Source organism: Ambystoma mexicanum, chromosome 2p (assembly GCF_040938575.1).
Source record: "Ambystoma mexicanum isolate Mex_15411 chromosome 2p, UKY_AmexF1_1, whole genome shotgun sequence".
Classification (NCBI taxonomy): domain Eukaryota; kingdom Metazoa; phylum Chordata; class Amphibia; order Caudata; family Ambystomatidae; genus Ambystoma; species Ambystoma mexicanum.
This window is the reverse complement of record NC_090923.1, coordinates 87,418,023-87,442,382: the sequence shown is the minus strand read 5'-3', so window position 1 is coordinate 87,442,382 and position 24,360 is coordinate 87,418,023. Positions and strand designations below refer to the sequence as shown.

The 24,360-nt window shown below is 47.9% G+C and overlaps 1 long non-coding RNA gene across 1 annotated transcript; it reads right to left on the bottom strand.

The window, feature by feature from the left end:
- Positions 1-12,276: 12,276 nt before the first annotated feature.
- Positions 12,277-18,448, bottom strand: LOC138565832 (uncharacterized). Its single transcript, XR_011301644.1, has 2 exons — positions 18,256-18,448; positions 12,277-12,459 (listed from the first exon to the last, which is right to left on the bottom strand). It is a non-coding gene; the product is annotated as an uncharacterized lncRNA (long non-coding RNA).
- Between the last annotated feature and the right edge of the window lie 5,912 nt (positions 18,449-24,360).

The window sequence follows — 24,360 nt, the reverse complement described above, 5'->3', positions numbered from 1 at the left end:
GCATCCGGGTATGGGCACCCAAGTACAGTACAGTTCAATGGGGAACCCCAGGAGAGTAGGCCCATTAAGGGCATCCTGAAAACCTCTGCCCAGTTAGGTCAGTGGAGGGGGTACCCATCAAATCCTGGCAGCAAGGAGGAATCTGAAGACTCCTCTGAACTGCGCAGGACACAGGAGACCAGGTCCCCACAGTCTGCCAGCCATTCCCAGGCTCGCAGAATCCGGGAAAACCTGGAAGAACAGACGGGAACCTCTGGGAGCAGTGCCTCTGAGTCCGAGGACGAATGGACAAGGGTTACCCGAACCAAAAAGGCCAATAAGGCAAAAAGGCCTTGCTTAAGGACCCCTTAAAGCAGATTAAGGCGATCAGGAGCGTCATCACACCTTACCATAAGAACGCTAAGTATTCTGTTTGGGAGCACTTAGAGTTGTTTGAACAAATGATGGAGACTTTCCATTTGAAGGACAGCCAAAGCTGTATTCAATATGTAAAGTGGACCTTCTCCCCGGAATACTCCAGTTTCTTTGCGGGGCTGGAGGACCAAAATCATTTAAGATGGTCCACCTATAAGGCGGCCATCTTGAAACATTTTTCTGTTCACAGAAATCCTCAAGAGGCTCGCAAGGCAGCCTACAATTTGCAATGTGGGGAGGATCAGGCCCCACAAGAATTTGTGCAGGAGTTAAAGCGTGCTTTTGCACAGACCACAAGAAGGGTGCGCACGGATAGCAGAGAATTTATTAATACGTTTTTCCATGCCTTGCCCAAATATATCATGACCCAGCTCGTGAGGGATTTTCACGAAAAAAGATCTTTAGACTGGGTCATTGAACAGGCTACCCGGATCTATGAGGTGCAGAAACCGATAGATAGCAAAAGTAATGCCCAGAAAAACCCCAAAGCCAACAGCACCCCTGCTGCTGCCAAGGTGGCAGAGGTAAAGGTCACCCCCGTTTTGGATTTGGAGATGGGGGGCCTAAAAACCTACCTGCACCTAATAATGCTAGGCCCAGGAGGTCCTCGGGTCAGTCACAGACAGGGAGCCAAGGAGGCAGCCCCACAAATGGGGTCCCTCGCTCTCCTGATTATGTAGGTCCCTGTTACAAGGGAAATCGACCCATCCTGGGTTATGTGTGGACTCCTCCAGCCCAAGGGGGGGGATCCAGCCAAGCACCTAACCCAGGGAACTTCCCTCCAAACTTCCCACAGGAGGGCAGAAATTTACCAAACCCTGGGCAGAACTTTTTCCCCAGATATCCACCCGACTTTCAGCCCCAAAACCATCCATCCTTCTTTCCCCAATTCCCTGAGCCCAGACCACTGAATCCGGGAGAGGGGAGGCCAAGGGTGGAGGGGTACCCAAATCTTCCCAACCCGGGGTATTACCAGAGGAGGGACAGCTACCCTTCCCGGGATCAGCCCAGGGGAGAAAACAGGGCCCCGTATCAGCCTGAGCGGGTTTCCCAGTTAGAGCGCCAGGTTCAAAACATGGCGCGGGATCTGGGTCACATACTGAGGGCTCAGCAGAACCCTCAGATCGGCATGCCGGCGCAGAACGCACCCAACTCTGGACCTGGTGCCCCAGAACAATGACGGGGGCAGCACCCCGATAACTCACCGGTTCCCAGGGAGGAGGCACAAAGGGAAGGGGGGTGTAAAGCCTTGGAGGAAGCTTCCTTCCTCACTTGTAAACAGCCCCTGGAAACCCAGGAACCGGAAACAAAATCTCTTGCCCCTGAAAGTCTGCCTCCTAAGGAGCAGAGGGGGGGGTAGGAGAAACAAAAGACCCAAACAGACTCAGTTTGAGGAGGAGGTACAGGTCTTCCAATTTGAGGGAGAGGGATCCTCAGAGGATCCTGGGAAAAGGATCTTCTCCTTCAGAGAGGGGGGAACTCCTCCCAAAGAAAAATGGGTCCCTAGGGATGCAAATCCAGACTGGGGAGATGTGGAGACTGAGCTACCGCCGCCCACTATCTCATCCCAGAACCAACAGCAAGAAAATCCCCTGGTTCAAACCCATCCTGGTGACTGCCTCCAAAAAGGGGGGGGCGGCCCAGAACCGGAGCCAGGGGAACCCAAAATGGCTCTGATCTCCAGTTGCCAACTTTTTCTTTCAGATTCCCAAGGCTCTCCACAGAATTCTGCCCAAATCTCTTCGCTAGCGATGTCCAAAACCAGAAAGTTAGCCCACCAGTTGTCCAAAAATGTGCATTATCTGTGCCCCCTTGAGGAGAAGGAGGGAAGATACTATGCCCCGGTCCGAGTACAGGGGCAGGGTACAATTTCGGCACTGGTGGACACTGGATCTCAAGCTACCCTTCTGTCCAGAAGGGCCTTTGACGAACTGAATGCAGGAAGGGGAGAGAATTACCAAATTCCTCTCACTTCTCTTCCTGGACAACTCCAGAACTTTGACGGGAAGGAAATTCCCGTCGAGGGGACGGCAGACTTGGACATTAAAATTGGGCGACACAAGTTGAAACACCCGGTCATAGTTGTGACCCCAGAGGGCACCCCTTGTTTACTAGGGAATGACCTCCTGAGAAGGTTGTCACCCCTAATAGATTGCGTAAACAAGGTCCTCTGGACCCAGACTAGCCGACCAATAAAATTAAAACAGAGTGTCAACCATGTTAGTTTAAACGGCACCTGCCACATGGTTGAACAAAAACCTGACCAAGTAGAATTTCACTTCCAGAATAGCCAAATTCCAGACGTGACAGTAATAGCAGTAGGACAACGGACTGGTGATGGGGGGGTCCTCTCTGTTTCTGAAAATCAACCTTCCTGCCAGTTTAAAGTGGTACTCCACGCTGGAAGGAAACACCCTGAAATTCTATACTAATCCACAATCAGAAACTCCCACTCCTATAGTCCAGGAAGATGTGAAATCAGCTCAAAGCCTGGCTGATATTCAGCAAATTGGAGAGCAGTTGTTCATCCCTATTCAGTTAAATGATGGGAAGGACTATGTTCTCGCTCGAGTGTGTGTGAACAACGGTAAGAGCTTCATCAGCGAAGCCATGTTTCGCCAACTCCCAAAAGATCCAGCCATTCCCACCTTCAAACTGATAGACAAATGGGAAATGGACCTGGAAGCACCTAATTCCAAACATCTCCTGCCAAGCAGGTGTATGCTCAAAATCTCCATTGGCAACAAGAGCATTGTCCATAATTGTTGGGTCGTGCGAGACGTCCCTGCCGCCTTTTACTTAGGCAGTGACATTCTCAATCGCTTTGCTATTAGTTTGGACCTAATAAACTTCAAAGCTTGGTCCCGATTAGCGGATAATCCCATGGGCTTTGATGATCCAGAAAAAGCATTTAGGTCAGCTCAATTGCTACCTTATGCAGTTGAAATTCAGATCAAAGAGGAAGTCACCATCCCAGAAAGGACCCAACAATTCTCCCTGGAAGTGAAAGTTAAAAGAGGACAATATTTGCAAAACCCTGATGCTTACATACATCTAAACGCTTCTCTCCAACAGCAAGGGTTGGGGGTAAACCCAACTCCATTAGTCAACATAGAACATGACACCATTCTAATAGAGGTGGATAACAGCGACTTAAAGAGTATTACTCTAGCCGCAGGCACCATTATTGGAATGGCGGTTGATGACCGACATTTTTCCATTGATTTAGGTAATGAACTGTTAGGACCAATCCCCAAGGACTGTTTTGACAGTGACAGTGAGGACCATACAACACCAGACAGGATTTTTACCCGGCATGGGGGGAACTTCCTGGTGTACACTTCTTGCCCCTATGGTAAGGAAGATGTGACTTGTGACTTCAGGAGGGATGAGGTGATTTTCCAGGTCCATGAGGGCTGCCTTTCCCACCTGAAGCCTCCGGTCCAAATCAGCACTCTGACCAGGGACTTCTCCACCCAGCTGGAGGAGGCCGCGGAGATAGCCAGACCAGAAGTCTTTCCAGGCTTCAGGCAGATGGTGGAAGAGAGAGTCAACCTAGCTGATGCCTGTGTGACTCTGGAACAAAAGCAAAAGTTGAAACAAGTTTTCTTGGATTTCCAAGATCTCTTTGCGGTAGACTCATATGACTGTGGTCGCACTGACATCCACACAACAACAATCCCCACGGACCCTGGCATGACCCCAGTGTTTGTGAAGCAATATCGCTTGCCTCTCGCATCCATGGAGTCCCTTACTGAAATAATTAAGAACCTTGAGTCCCGGGGAATAATCCGTCCAGTCCACAGCACCTTCAATAATCCGGTGCTGGGAATATTGAAGCCGAACGGCCAGTGGAGACTCTGTGCTGACCTCAGGGAGCTCAACAAACGGGTCCATACTTCCCGATGGCCTCTGCCCTACATTGACCAAGGGCTGGCCCAGATCCAGGGGTCACAGGTATTCACAGCAATAGACCTGACCAATGGATACTGGACTGTGCCTGTCAGTAGGGAGGACCAATACAAGCTGGCTTTTACCTTTGGGGGCCAGCAGTACACATGGACCCGGACTCCCTTCGGATACCTCAACTCCGGTAATGAGTTCAATATTTTCCTACATAAGGCCATGCCCGACCTGGGTGCGAGGGGTAACCTGGCTTATGTAGATGATGTCCTCATCAAAAGCTCAACTGTTGAGGAACACATAGCGGAGATCCGTTATGTTCTAACACAGTTGAGGGCCGCCGGAGCAAAACTTTCCTTTCAGAAAGCACAGTGGTGTAGAACCCGTGTTAATTTCTTGGGGCATGAGATTACTCCTCAGGGTCTCTGTCCCCAGGAAAAGAAAGTGGAAGCACTTCAGAAACTGAAAGACCCCACAACTCTGCGAGAACTAAGGAGCCTCCTTGGACTGACTAATTACAGCAGAAAGTTCATTGAGGGCTACGCAGAGATCACCAGACCCCTGATTCATCTCCTGAAGGGGGGGTCAAGTGGGAATGGGGTCCAGAACAAGCCGAGGCGGTAAAACAACTCAAAAGAAGCCTCTCAAAAGCGCCTTGCCTAGCTTACCCTGTCAGAAACAAGGAGTTCTTCCTGGAGACAGGGTTCTCTAATACGTGCTTGACGGCAGTATTATACCAAAAGCATGACAAGGTCAATAAAGTAATCTCCTATGCGAGCAAAACTTTATCCTCTGTGGAGGAAAAATTCAACGATTGTGAGAAGGCACTCCTGGCAACGGCGTGGGCATTGAAGAATTACCGCCCGTTTATCCAGGGGGAACACATCATAGTGGAGACTCCACACCAGCCTCTGCAATATCTCCAAAGTGACAGAATCCGGGCCGGAAATGTGAGTAATTCCCGAATTACTTCCTGGATTCTGTCAATGCAAGGCTTTCCTGTGGAGGTCCGATATGGCCAAAACAAGAAGAGTCCCCTCGCGCAAGGTCTGGCTGACTTGCATGATTGTGCCAGAGAAAACTGTCTCGAGGACGAAAGTCTAAAAATAAAGGACAACATGGAGGCATACCTTAATTCCCCACACAAAGTCTTTGAAGAAGACAAGTGTGAGGGAATGCCCACTGTCTATGTGGATGGATGCTCTTACCATGTTGACAACGACGGGGAGAAAGAACTGGTGGCCGGCGTAGGGAATGCATGGGTGAATGAGTCCCCAGAACCCTCCGCTGGATACAAAATTGGTCCCCGAAGTAGTCAGGTGGCAGAATTGATGGCTGTGCATCAGGCCATCCTCACTGCTGTCCAGCATCAACTCCACGAACTGGTCATAATCACAGATTCCGATTATGTACGGAACGGGTTCGTGGAGCACCTGGTTAATTGGAAAGCCAGGGGCATGTTATGTGCTAACAACAAACCCTTGAAACATGGGAAGTTGATCCAAAACATTGATGATCTGGTCACCTCGAATGGGATGACCATCTATTGGAAAAAGATCAAGGGTCATTCCAAAGTAGAGGGACCAGACAAAACTGGAAATGACTTAGCTGATCAGCTGGCCAAAACCGGGGCCATCGAAGGGGATCTAATTGAGATTGAGTCCCTGTTGGGGGAAATCCAGGTAACTGCTATCACTAGGTCCCAGAAAAATGCTCACAACGACCTCTCAATTGCACAATGGAGTAAGGAGACCCCTGATGCTGATTTGATTACTGCTCAGAAGGGGGATCCAATAATTGGTAAATTTTACCAGCACCTTGAGGACCCTGAGAACTTTCCCCTGACGGATACCGAATACATTGGGAAAGAGGACCTAAGAGTGTTGATGAAATGTCCAAAAATGTTCCGGATCCAAGACGGTTTGTTGGTAAGGAAATCCAAAGCTGGCCACGATCAGTGGGTGGTTCCTACCTCATTCCGCAGCCTGATGTTAAGTCACGCCCATGATGCGGCCACTGCCGGTCACAGGGGGTTTCACACAACATTGGAAATCTTAAGAGAGGTTGCATACTGGCCACACATGGGGCAGGACCTCGACCAATATTTGAAGGGTTGTCTTGTGTGTGCACAATTTCAGCCGACATCCCTCACACACCGGGCGCCTTTACAAAAGAGGGGGATGACCCTCCCATGGTCAGATTTACAAATCGACTTTGTAGGCCCTGTGATTCGCTCGGCTAGGGGGAATAAGTACATGTTGACTGTGACATGATTGTTTACCAAGTGGGTGGAATGTCTCCCAGCCCCAAATTGCAAGGCAGAAACTGCAGCTGCCTTGATGATTAACCACATCTTTTCCCGTTTTGGTCTACCTCAAAGGATTGAGTCAGACAGAGGTAGCCACTTCACCAGTGAAGTAATGACAAAGATGTGGGAGATACTGGGGGTCAAGAGAAAGCTGCATATTGCTTATAGACCAGCTTCTTCTGGGGCAGTAGAGAGATATAACCGAACCATTGTGAGCATATTAAAGAAGTTTGTGGCAGATTCTGGGCCAAGTTGGGATATCCGATTACCTCTGGTCCTAATGGCCATCAGATCTACCCCTTCATCTGCAACCAAAATGTCGCCATTTGAGTTGATGACTGGGCGCAAGATGGTGCTTCCTCAGCATTTGCTCTACAGGACCCAAGAGCAGACACTGATAAATGCCTCCACTACTCATGAGTATGTGGAGAATTTAAGGAAACACCTTCAACATGCTTTTGCTTACGCTCAGCGGAATCTAGAAAGATCAGCTGATAGCATGAAGACCCACTATGACCTGAAAACTTCCAGGAAGGAATATCAGGTGGGAGACCGGGTCTATCTATACAACTTCCAAAGGAACCAGGCCAAGCAGCGCAAATTTTTGCCTACATGGAAAGGACCCTTTGAGATCATCGACAAGATCTCCCCTGTGGCCTACAAAATCCACATCCCCAAAGGTCCTTTGGCAGCGGGGGAAGACAAGTGGGTCCACATAAACCAGTTGAAATGTTGCCATCCCAGGCACACTCTGCAACAACTGGAGGAATCCTCTGGAATCCTAGCGGGTACTGTCTCAGACTAATTCAGTTCCAACCATAAAACATACCACACCTAGTCTCTAAAATATTGTGATTTGCATGGAACTGTCTCTTAGTTATACTGTTTTTTTTTTCAAAATGAGAATGTAATGTTTCGTTATGATGAAATGCATATGCTGCCCCACTATCTCAACAGTGGTGGAAAAACGTCTATGAGTAGGTATTGCCGCTCTTCCTTTGTCGTCCTAGGAGAAAGAAAACCTGGAGACGGGCCAAGGAGGACGATCCGGAGACCGGGAGCAGAGACGCGATGGGCCCTGTGTACCGCCCAATACTCCCATCAGGACCGGCGAGGAGAACCGATCGATCAGTACCGGATGGAGAAGAAGATGCTGAGCTGTGCCATTTGCAGAATTGGAAGAAGATTATGCGGACAAACCGGTGCGTGGGTCAAAACCCTTGTGCACCTGACTCCCCATCGACTCAAATTCAAAGTGCAGTCGCGTGGGGGGGCTTGTTGGGTGTCCTGACCCACGTTTAAGCTATCATGCTATAACATTTGGTGCTGTGGGCTTAGAAAATTCAAGATGGCGGAAAACCCACATGTGCGCCGAAATCCAGGAAAGCTGCGCAGTTTGTGCGCACACCAAAATGGTTGCCTCACTTGCCACCCACCAGTGCGAGAATGATAGGCCGGGTTGCCATGAGGGAAATGGGTTGCCAAAGGAAAAACAGTAGCGCCGGTTAGCTTCAAAGCGCTTTAAAACCACCCTGTGTTTCTCTGAAGGCAGGCTCAACATGTCTATTTTAAACATTGCCACACATCTAAAAACTCACTGGACACCAGCAGACATTTGGTAGAATGGAGTGTTGTGTGCCTACAAAATCTGGGAAATGAAGAGCCCAAAACAATGCTTATAACAAAACTGCTATGGAGTCAGCAGTTTAAGTTGCACTGGATTTAAAGACACTAAAATCGAAAATGTTTAGATTAAATGAGTGACCTATGTTTGGTGTCACATGCCTTTGTAACTGTTGAAATGTCATAGTTTTGCACTTAGAATCAGCATTCTAGCTGCATGTGTAAAATTGCAAGTTAATTTAAAAAGCAACAAAAAAACATGACAGTTAGCTGAAAGTCTGGCTTACGGAACGTGATTTTGCTTGACAGCTACCCCCATCAGGAGTGAAACTTGAGTCACAACTGTGTTCCCAGGCCTATCTGCCTTTTGCTGGCCACACTAAGGATATACCATCTCTCTGATAATTGAATTAAGGGGAGCCCCCTACAGAATACAGGAGCTCTGAACAATGTAACCCCCTTCACCCAGGCAGATGGTTTATGGCAGGAGTCGTAAATGGTCGTAAAAAGTGGCTTCCTCCTGAAGGAAAGGGGAGGAGCACTGCCTGTGAGAGCAAGCTGGCTTGGCAGAACTGGAAAAACCAGAAATTCAACCTTGTGCTGAGGGTAAACCACACCCCTTTGGAGCCAGAACATAACTTTAAAAAGATGGATCATTCATAGAGCGGACATGTGAAAATTTTATAAATGATACCATAATTCTTGTGATTTTTCTGCCCACAGTTTAAGAGGTTTTTAGAACCGGTGGTATGTTCAGGGGGGTTTTAGCGGAAAAGTGGATATTACTCTAAATGTATGCATGTGAAAAATCTGACACTTCATCAACTAGTGTCCATACTCCTTGCGCACATGTGTGTAAATTTGGGTCAATGTCCGGAATTGCAAAATCAGTTAAAAAGTGAAATATGTGCCATTTCTGAATGCAAGCCCCCAGGAAGAGCAAAGTTTGGACAGGGTATATCTCCTGTGATATGTGATGTGTGCATGTAATTTTAAACCAATGTTTACCTGTGCAAATATGTCTTTTGTTATCAAATATAGAATGTGTGCAATTTGACTGGGGAGTGTCCTCTCTGCAAGCCATAAAATGACATCGCTCTGACTCACAGTTCCTTCCCCAATCAAGTGAGAAATGGAAATTTGACCAATGGCAAGTGGAGAGGGGTAGGGTCTAGTGCTGCTCACACACACCCATTTTAAAAACACATAAAAGCAGAGAGACAGGACAGATAGGGACTTTCAAATCCATTTGCAGCTGGAAGCTCTGCCGGGAAAATCCATACTTTACCTCCATCAATCTCCAGAGAAAGCTGTGCAGAAAGATCCAGACTTTAAATCCCTCAATCTTCAGAATCCAGAGAGAGAGCAGACCCAGATCACTGTGAAGTGCAGAGTCCAGTCCAAAACCTGACCAGATCCGTGATGAGGCCCATTTCATTCAAGAATATAGTGTGAGTACCTAGAAAACTGTGCAGAACCAATCTCTTAGTTAAAATAATATAATTCAATCCTATTTTAATCTAAGTAGAACTGTCTCCTAACTGTCACCTGTCATTTGTAAAGCTGTCACTTGTCATTTTCTAGTTGCAAGCTGCACTTGTCTTTTTGAACTTTAAAATTTCAAATCTGAAAAACGACCTTTATTTAATCGCTCATATCTCCGTGACCGTTTGTGCTAGAGACTTGCAGTAACTTTCATCTGAAAGCTTAGAATCTTAGCTTTTAATCGCACCAAGAACCACATTCCTACCCCTTATAGTTGTACCGCAATCGCGGAACACGCATTCGCGAATTTTGCCGCGATTTGCAAATTTCTCCACGTGTAAAAATCTGATGCTGCTTGCCTTCCATTTGCCAGAAATTCGTTTAACCTGCTAATCATCCTTGAATCGTTGCTAGTGTGAGCCTGGACTAATATTAACTAGATACCACTCACCCTGAACCTCTACAGGGAATTAAAAGCATTTTGGGATATTTTTCACTCCATTGCCAGCACATATAGAAGCATTTTGGGCTGTGTTTTAAACTTCTGTTGTCTAAGCTTGCTGGGGTGAACTGAATCACATTTGATTGCATTTCTGAGAACTGTGTGCTTTTCCTTCCATTTCCTTGCATTGCATAAAAGGGGGGGGTGAATTGTACAAGAAAGTGATTACATTGTTTTGCTGAAATCCTATCAAGTTATTTTCTGTACTGCATTTCATTCCACATTGCATCCATTGGAAACCATAAAAGTATTGTTGCTATCTTATCCATTTCATGTCAACTCCTTAGTGATTATCAAGAAGTGTGCTAGTGCCAGATTCTCCGTTGTTAATCTTTATCATACCAGATTAAGTGTGATATTCAATTATTAATTTATTATAAAGTCTGATATCTATATCTATTGTTTAAATTATCAAATAAACCTTTTAACTTGCAAAACAGAACTACTTCTTGGCTCAGTGGGGTCAGGGGGATTCCAAGAGAGGGGTGTTATATAGGGGTAGTCATCCAGAACGCATGAACTGGACATAAAGATATATCAATAAGGGTTTTCATTCAGTATTATAGACTAGGCGTTGACTTAGCTGTAGTGTTGAATTGAATCCTCTTACAATAACATCTCCCACTGAATACCAGGTGTTGGCCTAGAAATGCAGAGATAATGGCAGCTTCTGAACCTATGATGGCAATATGTAGATGATAGCATCTCCCACTGAATACCAGGTGATGGCCTAGAAATGCAGAGATAATGGCAGCTTCTGAACCTATGATGGCAATATGTAGATGATAGCATCTCCCACTGAATACCAGGTGATGGCCTAGAAATGCAGAGATAACGGCAGCTTCTGAACCTATGATGGCAATATGTAGATGATAGCATCTCCCACTGAATACCAGGTGTTGGCCTAGAAATGCAGAGATAACGGCAGTTTCTGAACCTATGATGGCAATATGTAGATGATAGCATCTCCCACTGAATACCAGGTGTTGGCCTAGAAATGCAGAGATAATGGCAGTTTCTGAACCTATGATGGCAATATGTAGATGATAGCATCTCCCACTGAATACCAGGTGTTGGCCTAGAAATGCAGAGATAATGGCAGTTTCTGAACCTATGATGGCAATATGTAGATGATAGCATCTCCCACTGAATACCAGGTGCTGGCCTAGAAATGCAGAGATAATGGCAGTTTCTGAACCTATGATGGCAATATGTAAATGATAGCATCTCCCACTGAATACCAGGTGTTGGCCTAGAAATGCAGAGATAATGGCAGTTTCTGAACCTATGATGGCAATATGTAGATGATAGCATCTCCCACTGAATACCAGGTGTTGGCCTAGAAATGCAGAGATAATGGCAGTTTCTGAACCTATGATGGCAATATGTAGATGATAGCATCTCCCACTGAATACCAGGTGTTGGCCTAGAAATGCAGAGATAATGGCAGTTTCTGAACCTATGATGGCAATATGTAGATGATAGCATCTCCCACTGAATACCAGGTGTTGGCCTAGAAATGCAGAGATAATGGCAGGTTCTGAACCTATGATGGCAATATGTAGATGATAGCATCTCCCACTGAATACCAGGTTTTGGCCTAGGAATGGGGATGTACTAGCATTGCAGGTAAAAATAGGTTTTAACTTGAAAACAGAAATGTTTTTTTAATAATTATTACTTTGCACATTAAAACATACATGTTTTCTTCTTCTGATCAGGCAGTAATAATAGTTTCCTCCCGTGGTACTACATGCACTACTGGTCCATACATATCCATGGAGCTCTGTGGGTGAAAGCAGGGGTACAAGATTATATGTGTCTGTTTCCTATTTTTTGTTGAGAGGATTTATACTACCTATTTACATTATATGGGAGTATTTCCCTATTTTTAGGGAGTAAAAGTGGCCGATACACCCCTTATCTGTAGGGTTGTTACCTCCAGATCTCTCTTCCTTTTCCCAGTACTTACCTATGAGGCATACACAAGCCACAATACACGTGGTAGGGCTCAATGAGACATACCAATATACCACATCAATGCTGCATCCAACAACCAATTTATTTTGCAGGAACCAAGCAGAGTCTATGCCTGCTCCAGCGGCACCAAAATTCACCAGGCGACGGTCCAACCTCCAAAACCCCTCTCTCCGAGAAAGATATTCCAAGACCGACCTCCATGCATCCACAGCATGCCTTGCCTCTACCTCAGGCATACGGGATCCTGAAAAAAAGCAGGAAGAACAACAACAACTTGAGACAAATGAAATTTGGAAACTACCTTGAGCAGAAACTTAGGGTCACATCTCAACACAAGAGCATCAGGAATACTTTAAGAAAGAAAGGTCAACACAAAAGAGTCCCAATCCCGCCCAACCTACTAGCCGAAGTAATGGCGACCAGAAAAGCGGTCAGAAGTTGTTTTATGTCAATACAGTCAACAGGTTCATCGAGAGAAGACTGCAAGTAACACAAGACAAGGGTAAAATACCAAGGTGGATCTCCCCTATAAGGAGAGCCAAGAGAACGCAAAGCCCTTAAGTAATCTGCCCCCCCGAACCCCTCATCCTCAGGATGCCCTCCACCCCTCCGCCCCTCCCTTCAGACTTTTCAGAGCAACACACTGGGAATGAAGAGTGACCATCCCGAGAACATTGTCCCCCAGACCATTGTCAAACCCATCCTAAAGGAATCAAAGAATGGCTGGGATACCACAACGGAGAAGGGGGGTACGACAACCCCTCACACCACAGAAAGAAATGTGCCCGGTGTCTATTGTAGTCTTTCAGCATGCTAGGTGTCTTAGAAATCAAGATGTTCTCATCAACCTGGCAAGAGAGACCCAAGGCTAGCAACCTCTCCCACTCAAGAGCCATGCTGACCAGTGGATCACATGGCGTCCCGACCCAGGTCCTGCTTGTAGAGGGCAGGGCCAACTCGGAATCCTCCAGATCTCCTGAGACTGGAGATCCAAAAGAGAGGAGAACCAACCCCTCTGGGCCAAAAGGGAACCACTAGGATCACTACATCTGGTCAAGGACCTGCTCCATCTGATTTTCTGGACCATCCTGGGGATGAGGGGAATAGGAGGGTAGGCATATAGTAGACCCTGAGGGCACTCCAGGTTCGAGGCATCAACCTCCCCTCAAACACCTACCAAAGGGAACCCGGGAGCAGAACCTGTAGACCTTGACAGAGGAAGGGGAGGGAAAGAGGTCCAAGAATGGAGCCCTGAACCACCGACAGATCTTTGAGAATGGCCTGTCTGACAAGACCAACTCTTGAGAATTGGGGGAAGACCCTGCTGAGACGATCCCCCCCACAACATTCTCCAACCCATTAATGTGAACCGCCTCCAGCCAGGTGTTGTTCAGCCAGAACCCTAGACGCCCTGCCAGGGCATTCAGGGCCCCTTACCCCACCCCCGATGGTTGACATAGGCCATGCGGCAGAAGAATTGTCAGTTCTGAATAGCAAGGCTCTGTTAATGGATGCCAATACCCTCGAATTGGAGGACCTATGGTGCCCTCCTGATCCCACTTATCCTGAACCGTCATGGCCACCAGAGGAGCCCACGAGCCCAGGCCACTGGCATCAGTGGAAAGAAGGATCTTTGTGGGGTGATCCAACCCAATCCCCTTCCGCAGGGATCCCATGTGTAGCCACCATGTCAGAGGGGAGCCAATGGCACAGGAAATGCACCACCAAGGGGCAAAGGTGAAGACAAGCCCAAGGAACAAGGAAAACACAAGAGGTCTTGTGCCCCTGCACCACCAGCAGTTCCCGTGCCGACGTCCAATCCTGATTCACGACATGGGCTAGAACAGTTTGGGGAGGAAGGGCCCTTTTTCAGGGGAGGAAGACCATCCCTGCCTTGTGCAGAACTGAGCCCCTGTGAACACCAGATCCTGGGAGGGAACTAGGTGAGACTTCCCCCAGTTGACGAGAAACCCCCATTCCCGGAGAGCCCAACAGACCTGGAGGTGATGGTCCTGGACAGCACCCCTGAGAATCACCTTGGTCAACTAGTCGAAGAGTTGAATACCAAACAAGTATAGATGAGCCACTAAAGTGACCACCAGCTTTGTAAACACCCTCAGAGCTGTTCCCAGATTCTGTTTGCTCAGTAGTGTCTAGTCCACCAACCCACTCCCCACCTGAATCTGTATGGAGGTCGGATGGATCGTCTGTGTGGAAGTCCGATGAGTCGTCTGACGAAATCTCCTTTCTTCTCTGTCTCCAGGAATCGCTAGGCTTCTTCTTTTCTGTCTCTCCCCTCTGTTTGGAGAGATGAGGATGAGCTACATCGGAGGCCACTTTGCCAATAAGGCTATTTGCCTGGCAGCGGGGACCCCAGGGAGCCCACCCCAGATCAGGGAAAAGCCTTGCCGAAAAACCCTGGCAGGTTGTTATAGAGATGTTCCTGACGTGGACTTCTGATATCTGATCCCAGCATGCAATGTTGTGAAGTTGGAGATGCGGTACTTTCCAAAGAGGGTGTCCAAGTACTGGTACAAGCAGCAGCGAAGCAAATCAGGTATGTACGATGGAAGGTACAATAGCTGTATAGAAGGATACCTCGTTCCGGAACGGGTGGTTTTACTGAGGCTGCAGGACTGCGCGCACGGAGTTGAGAAAGGGGCGTTGCAGAGGAGAGAGAGCGTAGAGCCGGAGGAGCACTGAGAGGGACAGGAGGCAAGCGGGCAGGCAGCGGGAGTATAGGAGCAGGCAACGCTGAAACCGGGAAAAGAGGACAAACCGCCTGAGAGCGGGGAGGAAAACATACAAACCGGAGCGTTGAAAGTAACTTCCTGAAACACTGGAAGTTGCAACGCAAGCGCGTTAGCTACTTCCGGGTTAATAAAGGTGGAGAAGGCTAGAACGCGTGTAGCATTGCTGAAGGGAGCATTAGTCCTTTCTCCATTTCTTCCAACTACCCCATAGCTTCCATGGCCTGCTACCATGACAGCTGTCTTCAACCTAAAAAGGGAAGAAACCAGAACTGAAAATGGCCACCCCCCACCGCAAACCGGCAATACCTCTTTTGAGACAGGAGGATGGCTACATGGTAGTTGGCATCCTGGAGATCTAATGCCACTAACAAATCCCCCCTCTGCACCAAAGGAATATGTTTCTGCAAGGTCTCAATTCTGAAGTGATCCCCTTTTGCAAATCCATTGAGGGCGTTCAGGTCCAATATCAGCCTGAACTTTCCCGAAGGTTTTGGCACCAGAAACACTAGAGAGTATAATTTCTGACCCCATTGCTTCCGGGGAACTCTCAAAATTGCCCTCTTGTCCAGCAGGTCTATAAGGGCTGCAGACATGGCCGTCCCCTTTGTCCAGTTTCTGGGAATAGCAGTATTGGTCCTGCAGGACTGAACCGGGGGAGAAAGGAACTCTATCTGGTAACCTCTCTTCACCATTTGGAGAGCCCATTAATCCGAGGCCCACTGTTTCCAGACCAGAAAAAAGTACTGGTGTCTTCCACCCACTGGCACGCTGGACATCTGGTCAGGACTTCTGATGCTGGAGAGAAGGTTTTGCCGCTCCAGGCCGTGACTGGAATCCACGTGACTTCAAAGGAAGCTAGCCTTGTAACTCGCCGCCCTGCCCCAGAGTTCAGCGCAAGAAGACTTGCGGCCGGTTGAAGAGGAAGACTTCTGTCGCAATTTGTCGGCATGCTTGTCCGACCTGAAGACTGTAAACCTAGTCTTCCAGGGTGTCGCCGAAGAGTTTGTTACCTTCAAACGGGAGTTCAACGCTGTCGATTTTTGGGACCATTCAGATTTCCAATCCCACAAATGGATATGTCGCCTAACCCAAATACCGTCCCCCATTTCCACCCCATCAAGTGACAAGTCAGAGAGGAGTTCCACTTCCTTTTGTAAATCAGCCAATATGGGTGTGCAATCAGAGCCCTCCTCCATAGCCTCGTGAAGTGTCTTGAACCCACGAAGCACCGTTTCAACTGTATATGAGCCATAGATATTTGCATGTGACCGTAGGTGGGTTTTCTTCAAAGCAGAGTTCCCTTTCCAGTCAACCGGGTACAGAAATGCTGCCTCATCCGTCACCATGGAAGATCGACCAACCAAACTGTCCAGGAAAACCAACCTCAACCACCTCACGAAGAAAGGAGTCGGTGCCATCCAATAGGTGCAACTTGGCCCTTAACCCGAGGCATGACCAGGAGACCAGCCAACTCGAGGGATCTCCACAGAGTGAAACCGGTATCCATGCAACGCTACTGTGTCCTAAGAAAGGCGGTTGCACCAATCCCCTTTGCAGCAGGAGGAGTGACAGTGGCATGGTAAACCAACAGAAATGCCACACCTTAGGCCAATCACTGTAGGGGGGAGGGAGTGACAGGGAGAAGAAGCACTTCACACACCCTGCTAACACCCACTGCAGGTGTGGGAGTGGTGGGACCAGGAAGGCCCCTTAACAACAGAGGGAAGCAGGGAGCGACTTCACCAAATTCCAATCTCCCCTCACCCCCCATAACCCTGAGGTGCATTTCAGGAGAGCCCACCGGCACCCCACACCGGCCTTTACAACTGAGAGATGGCCCACAGCGCCATACCTTGGGCTGTATGCCGATGCTGCGCCCTCCGTTGGCCCCGTCAGCCCCACAGGAGAGACAAGAGGGGGCCAGAGACATCCGACTTAACTGAAGAACCCCAGACCCTCAGGGATTCCAGGAACCACCCTACCGCATGACCGACGTCACCGCCCCACTGGAGACGTCGCCATGAAGGGAACCGCAAGGGGCTCCCTAGAGCCCCACTACGGGAAGAAATCCAGTCCCTGTTCGAGACAGGAAATAAAAAACTGAAGATTGTGGGTAAGTAGGGGGATATTATACCTCCAAAGGTTCTTGTGTGCGAGGCAGCGCCTCGTAGGTAAGTACTGCGACGAGAGAGAGGGACTTTGAGGCAATAGGGAACATGATGCAGATATCTGGAATTTGGATGTAGACCACCACAGCACGCTAGATGTTGTCATCGTGCCTATATAGTGACTCTGCCATCACATACACACAGGTGCACAAAGAGGCACAGGCATATACGAACAGGCATAGACACTCAGCCATTCAAAGAAGTACACACATTGTACACAAAGTCATTGTATTGGGTGACGTCAGTCTCAAGCCGAGGATGAGCCAGCATCACCACTGTCCTACTTCCCTCTCCTCTCTGTAGGCAGGGCTGAGGATCCAGAAGGGCTGAGGGACATGGTCCCGGGTCCCAGAACAGAAGGAGATGCTAGGTCCCGTGGGAACAGTGCCTTTACATGCCAGGCAACCAGCTGCAGGGGCCGCTCAGCTGCTATATCCCAGCATCAAGATCAGAGACACTTCTAAGGCTCTGCTGCTGCACTACCATGGCAACCGCGCATGTGTCAGTGGAGTATGCACCCCTACCTGCTACGCAGAGGTGTGCACCGCCACTTGCCACACTTAGTGAACAGAGGACCGGACAATCTGTCGGAAAGTTGGTTTCCATAATTCATCCAGCACACTAGGCTCCCGGATACCCCCAGGCAGATAAACACTATATATCACGCCAGTGACAAGACTATGTGCTCAGAGACTACTACGGTGGTGATTTGGCATAGTATAAAAGCGTATCAACATAACATATCTGCAGCCACGTAGAGCATGGCCTAACGCTCCCCTTTACGCCTCTTCTCGATTGCTGGGGCAGAGCCAACCCCCTTTCCCTCGCAGCCCTCCTCCCCCTTCACCTGCCACTTCATTTTAAGGGCAAGATCAAGTTGAACAAGAATGCCACTGCCAGGCGACCCTCATTATAACCGCAACGGGTTGAGAGCTTTGTAAACGTCCCTGGCTCTAGTCCCCACGCAGGTGCATGGAGCCAAGATCCGGATTCCTGTTCCCAGAGTAAACAGGCTTTGGCTAACGACTCTACCGAGCCCAGAGTGAATGAAAACACAAAGCCGCGCCCTAAAAAAAATGTACAAGAAATAAGGTGAACAAATCGTGAATAGTTACTCACCCCATCAATGAGCGTGAATCATAAAATCACAGTGAGAAAAAAAAAACGATTGAACAAATCCATGTTTTACGACTGGTAACTTTGTGTTTACTGCCTCCTTCAGCATGTTGGAAAATAGATTTCTCGCGATTCATATCAGAGAGGACGTATACGGTAAGGGACGTCAATTCACCGAAATGCCAGGGGAAGTGGAAGTGACATCATGTGCTCAGTAGCATTACCGGAAGTGGCACCACATGACCTTTATCCCTGGTGACATCAGCGGATTGCAACATCGTACATGTGTCAACGCATATGATCCTACTGACTTTGAGATTGCAAAAATAACGTTCAGCTACTAAAGCAGAGAAAAGCCTATTTTAGTCACCACGCATTTCAACTAGGGTTGTTCCTTGATGTATGGGGGTGGGGCCATTATTAAATGCCGGTTGTACACTCGCTAGAACCAGCCTGCCCCACGGGTACGGAATTCATTAAACAATACTCCCTTATAAGACTAGTTTATGTCAGCTAATACATAGCTCTCAACCATTTGTCTTGCAAAGGCGGGTGAAATCACCCGATTTTGTTTCTGGCGGGTGAGACGCCCATTGGAATGAATGGGCGTGCAGGAGGCCTGGCGGGGGAGTCAGCCCTTTGCAAGGCGGGTGACACCTGCCAAAAGCGGGTGAGTTGAGAGCTAGTTTTCACCCGCCTTTGCGACACAAATGGTTGAGAGCTATGCATAAAACGTTAGAAAGGAATACTCCCATAGGCATAGCTCTCAACCATTTGGGTCGCGAAGGCGGGTGAAAACACCCGATTTTCGTTTTGGCGGGTGAGACGCCCATTGGAATGAATGGGCGTGCAGGAGGCCTGGCGGGGGAGTCAGCCCTTTGCAAGGCGGGTGACACCCGCCAAAAGCGGGTGAGTTGAGAGCTAGTTTTCACCCGCCTTTGCGACACAAATGGTTGAGAGCTATGCATAAAACGTTAGAAAGGAATACTCCCATAGGCATAGCTCTCAACCATTTGGGTCGCGAAGGCGGGTGAAAACACCCGATTTTAGTTTTGGCGGGTGAGACGCCCATTGGAATGAATGGGCGTGCAGGAGGCCTGGCGGGGGAGTCAGCCCTTTGCAAGGCGGGTGACACCCGCCAAAAGCGGGTGAGTTGAGAGCTATGGCTAATACCATTTATTGCTCTAGATTCTAAGTATATTCATTGGGCCTCATTACAAGCCTGGCGGCCGGAAATAAGGATGCCGGAAGCAGCGTACCAGCACCCTTTCCGAAGCACCAGTCTACACGTATGCCTGGAGGGGCCGTTGATACCGGCCAGTGCAGTCCTGGTTTTCACAGAAGCACCGGCTCCGTTAGCAACAGTGCCGATGCTTCCGCGTCCCCATTCCCGTGCAGTCGTTTTGGACTCGACGGGGATGGAGACTTACACTTTCAGCCGCATGACATCCCGGGATGACTGGACTTGTCCCGGTGGCTCTGGGATATCAGGCAGTGGAACGGTGTTACGAGTTCGGCGGCAACCCCATCATGAGGCCCATTGTATGGTAAGTAGAGCATCCCATAACTATGTGTGGGTACATCATTCTAGTTCAACCTCCTATATGGCACCCTATACATATTATAGCCTTCACAATTTAGACATAATCCACATATGTAAGTTGTAGTCTCAGATGTTCAGTTGTTGCTGTTATTTGCCAAGTGCATCTTTAAATGCCCCAGTACAGCCATCTAATGGCAGTTCATGCCATGCATCGTGTACCCTCTGTAGCCAGGGTGCATAGGGTACAGTGTCTATCTGGAGGTGATGCCATTGTACCCTCTAAGACCCTGCCACCACTATTACTTAAAAGGGCACCTTGAGCCCCATCCATGCATTGCAATACAAAGCACCTCACAACATGGGAAAATAACTGCACAATCCCAAAATGACACATCAAAACTGCAATTAAAGCACACAATCTTAGAGGTCCCTGCACTTTATACGTCTGCAGTAAAGTCTGTTGCAAGATTCCTTTGCATGTAAATAAAAGGGTGCTGCGCTACACTCCTTTAAGAGGTTATAATCAAATAGGTCCCCATGTCATGTGTGTAGTCTTTTTCTTGCCCTCTTATTGTGCAATGCTTGCTGGGACTTGTAGTTTGATTTTCATTATTGAAAATTCCAGCGTCATGCAATGTACACTCTCCAGCTATGTAGATTGAATCTGAAACTGAACTTTTTTTTTTATCAGTAGTAAATATTAATGAACATGTAACTCTTTACAAGTTTCCCCCGAGCTGGAAGGCTTATCTGATCTTGCATTTTACTGCTGAGACATTAGTCCTCTCTATGAAGTGTCATGTATGTAAAACTGCTGGAGATTATTAATGGCATCAGAGTACATGCACTCAATCATATACACTAGTACCACAACCCACAAGGCAATATTTTGCCCTCTACATGTTTAAAATATTTACAGACGACTCTGATCTTGTTAAGTGGAATGCATACACGAGGAGGGTGAGGGGAGTCAAAACAATCCAGTTATCCGACTGTTGATGCCAGGATGTCAAGGTATGTGTTACCACATGTCATAGGTGTGTTAGGGTATGTGTACTTCACACCTTCTAAAAGCCTCACTTATTAAAACAAAACACATTGTTTCTCCAGAAGCTATTTCCCCACTGACCAATTCATCTATTTCTATCAAGTGACATCACTTTGTGGAGGTGATTGACAATATTTTGGTATTGCCAATCACTGGGGAAAAGGAAAACAATTCATGCTTGATGGGACACATTTTAAAGCTGTGAAAAATAGAACAAATAAAGCAGTCAGATACGTAACAAAAGAAAAGCTACTGTATACCACATTTTAATGGGAAGACAATCCCATTAGTTTATGGCCATTCACTGCTGTTGCCCTGTTAGACAAAGCTCTGGCTCACAATATACCTTTCCTTTCAGCATTGGTTTGCTTTACTTTCTCTCCCTGATGCTAATCTTGTAACCCTAACTTGGGGGTCACAAGCCCATCACCAGGGGTACCAGAAAGTGAGACAGGGATCGCAGCTGCAGCCCCTGGCGACCCTTAAATGATGTCCATGTTAATGTGTCCCCCTTTTTGAGGAATAAATCAATCTTTTCATCTTTTTTAAAGGTATGCACGAATCAGTCTTTTTCAGATGCTTTTGTGAATGGGCCAAGACTCTGGTACCTTCTCCCCATTACCATCAGACTTGCTCCATCACTTCTGCAGTTCAGGAAAGAGCTCAAGACCTTCCTATTCAAGGAATGGCTACTCCTTAATAACTAGGTCCACACACCCTACACTCCCCCACCCTACCTGGGACTCAGTGATCTACTCCCCACTGCCTTCCCCTCATGCTTCAAATTGCCCACCCTCGCCTGTCAGCTTCCTGCCCCTTTTTTCTCTGCTTCCCTCATGTTCTTTCCCCTATGATTGTAAAGTGCTCTGTTGCTTCCCGAAGCTTGGTCCGCGCCCAATAAATACACTGTGTTAGGTTTTGTGCACACACCATAAACTGGTGTGGCTCTCAGGATCAGGCTCTTAAGGGTGCAGCAGGAGGATGGGAAAAAGACCTGAGATTCAAAGATCTGTTATGAGGACCCATACCCACCACACTTTCCTTAAGGCCTGGCTTTCCTGTGAGCATTCATATGGTGGGGATTAATGGTGGCACGAGTATGGTACCCAGGATGTGTGGGTTATACCCAGTAGGCTCCACAGCATGGGGTAGGCTTCCAGTAGTCTTTGCCCTCATACAGCCTTGCCAAATAAGACCACACAGTTCTTGGGCAGGCGTTTCAACAGTATTTTGAAAGGCGATCGGGCTGGGATTAGTGCCCCAGTTTGATTTGCTGCAACAAGTGCAGACTTGGAGACAACTCTCCCCCCCTGCCAAAATATGGCGCATTCAGTCGACTTCACGCTCCAAAGAAAAACATGGCAAATGCTCACAGTGCACAAGTGGAGGTACTGCACCATAGACACAGCAAGTTTCCATGACTAGGGCCTTGAGCGGGGGGTCTGCAACCTGTGGCTCTCCAGATGTTTTGGACTACGACTACCATGACCCCCCCCCCAGGCTACAATTGAAACCGTCTATAGTGTCCCCTGCTAAACATGCACAGTATTGTATAAAACGATTAGTAATAATTTGCCTTAAAAGAGAAGCTGCATGATAGAAAGAACTACTTGGGCGGTCACCACCCTAGAACCTAGCGCCTGGAAATGTCCTGTGAACCAAACGGCTTTAGATAAGGGAGATGTTGCAGAGCCAGAGCAGTACAGCGCCAGCAAGCAGCTCCACACTGACTCTCAGTGAGTGTAAATTCAAGATGGCGGCTCCCAGTCTTCATTCCTCGGCTGTGGTGGAGTCAGAGGAATTACACACAGCTAGGTAAAGAGATGGCACCAATCCAAATGCTCCGCTTCCATTTCCACACAGGGGAAAACACAATCCTGGTTTACTGGCCTATTGCGGGCCAGCCATGAGTATTCAAAAATCAGCAGAGAGAGCGACATACTGATGAAGTGGAGGTTTTTGAAGATGGCAAATCTCTTTTCCCACTCCGCTACACCCCGACTGCTGTGCGGCAACTGGAAGAGAGAAAGGATTAGTGATTAACCCCATGTCATCCAGGACCCCTTGGCAGCTTTGGACTATGGAACATCCATCGGGAGGAAGATGGCAGACTATATGATCTAGCTGAATTGAAGACCTGCTTATTGTCCCTTCAGCTTGCCCGGGACGACCAAGACAAATCCCGGTATAGTCCAGGCACTGAGGATCTAGGCTTCTCAGTTTCATTTTAATATTGTAGAATTAGGCTTGCTAGAGCTCTTTCTAATGCACCCCATCCTATTTGTTTTCAGCCTGCGCTATCCGTTCACCTGATATCCCTATATCCCAGCGTACCCTACCTTCCTCCAATTTACACTCTCCAGGCAGAAGCACCCCAAGCTCTTCCCCATGTCTTGCAGATCTGCCACTTCTAATGTAACAAAAGGGCAACTCTCTCCCATTTACTCCACAGACTATTTTAAATTAAGCCATTTCCAAGAGCTCTCCTGCATTAAAAACGTACACTTCACCAAATCACTTCCAATTTAGTAACTGTAAAGAGGCTTAGATACATGTATGTATATGTATAAAATTTGACTTTGACATCTTACATTTTTCTGTGCATTACCAAGATTTAAACGTAGTACTGCACATTTGCACACATCTTAACTAGTGTATTTTTTTTTACAATTATTAATTCACCGTACACCTTTTTTGTGCAAACATTTGAAAGTACCTTTTTTTTTTTCAAATCATGTTTTTATTGGTTTTTCAACAAGCATGGTATACATTATGGCATGTGCAATGTGGGTGCTTGAAGCTACATAAACGAAAAAATCAACATGAAACATAAACAATAACTGTAGGTCAGAGGATAAGATGAATGCATGGGGAGGTCTTGGTTCGGTGGGCGTGCACTCGTCGAGGACTCCCTTTGGGTTAAGGGCTCTTAACAGTTGATACTGCTCCGAGGTCCCGTTGGGTGAGGTGGGAGGGCCCCGTCCCGTTCCGGGGCTTCACTGTTTTGGCTCTGCTATTGCTTGCGGGAGTTTAACTCCCCAGGAGGGGCTTCCCGACAGCCCATCCATCTATTCTTTTCAATCATATTTGTCCAACCAGCGAAGATAGGGGGGTTGCTGGGCCAGGCCTGGGTATGTTTGTGCGTAGTCCAGGAAGGGAGACCATGTAAGAAAGAATTTGTCTCTGTGCCCGAACCTGAGTGCGGTGATTTTTTCGGCCGAAATTATGTCCCAGCATTTAGTCAACCACATTTGGAACGATGGGCCCTCCACGTTTTTCCAGAGCCTTGCCACTGAGATCTTGGCGGCAGTCAGCAAGTGGGAGCAAAGTTCTGCTCGGTGGCCTGAGCGCGGGAACTTGCCCCCAACAGTACGATCCCTGGGTCCCACGGGATTGACAGGCCCGTGATCATGTTGATTTGTGTTAGCACAGTTTTCCAAAATTGAGTCGCCTTGGGGCATGTCCAGAGCAGGTGGCATAGTGTGCCTTTGTCTGGGCACCCTCTCCAGCACGACGG